This window comes from Vombatus ursinus, unplaced genomic scaffold (genome assembly GCF_900497805.2).
Source record: "Vombatus ursinus unplaced genomic scaffold, bare-nosed wombat genome assembly UNPS02014770.1, whole genome shotgun sequence".
NCBI lineage: Eukaryota > Metazoa > Chordata > Mammalia > Diprotodontia > Vombatidae > Vombatus > Vombatus ursinus.
The window spans coordinates 15,013,477-15,014,194 of NW_020954548.1; the positions used below are offsets into that span (position 1 = coordinate 15,013,477).

Consider the following 718-nt stretch of genomic DNA (forward strand, 5'->3'; position numbering starts at 1 on the left):
CGGAGTGCGGGGTCCATGGGGCTGGGGGCGCCTTTCTCGCTTTAATCGCGTTTCCTCGCATCCCAGGACGCTTGGCCCTTGGCGGACGCCGTCCCAGCTCCCGGCTCGGAGCTCCGGCGTTTACGGCGGCGGCAGCTGAGGCTCGGCCGTCCTGCAGCACTCGCCGAGCGGCCGCGGCGGCCCGGTCACCTGCCGGCCCGGGGCAAGGCCTCGCGGAAGCGGAAGAGGGGTGTGGACGCGGCCAGGGCGGCGGCGGCTGCACAAGGAGGAGGACGGCTGCGGAGAGCGGTTGGTGGTCGCGGCAGCTACGGAAGAGGTGGCCGAGCCAAGGGCCAGGCCGAGGCGAGCGCGGCCCCCGGCGCCCCCGGTGAGTGCGAGCGGGCCGGGCCGGGCGGGACGGGGCGGGGCGGGGCGGAGACGGGGCAGGGGTGGGGGGCTGCCCCTGCGTGTCCCCATCCTCCTCCTGGGTCCCCGTCTTCTCTGCCCCCCAATCCTAAGCCCCCCCAGTCTTTCTGCCCACTATCCTCCTGGGCCCCAGTCCTCTCTGCCCCCCAATCCTCCTGGTCCCCCCATTCTTTCTGCCCCCCATCTTCCTGGGCCCCCATCCTCAGAGCCCCCCAATCCTCCTGCGTCCTCAGTCCTCTCTGTCCCCCATATTCCCCCGTCCTCTCTGCTCCCCTAATCCTCCTCCTGGGCCCCCATCCTCTCTGCCCCCCTA

The 718-nt window shown here is 72.4% G+C and overlaps 1 protein-coding gene across 2 annotated transcripts in view; it reads left to right on the top strand.

The window, feature by feature from the left end:
* Window positions 1-295: 295 nt before the first annotated feature.
* Window positions 296-718, top strand: part of ZDHHC21 (zinc finger DHHC-type containing 21) — a 63,109-nt gene continuing 62,686 nt past the window's right edge. For both annotated transcript variants that reach the window (XM_027863024.1, XM_027863025.1), the window contains exon 1: window positions 296-367. The gene's annotated coding sequence lies outside the window, so the exon portion shown is untranslated. The remainder of the gene's footprint in view (window positions 368-718) is intronic.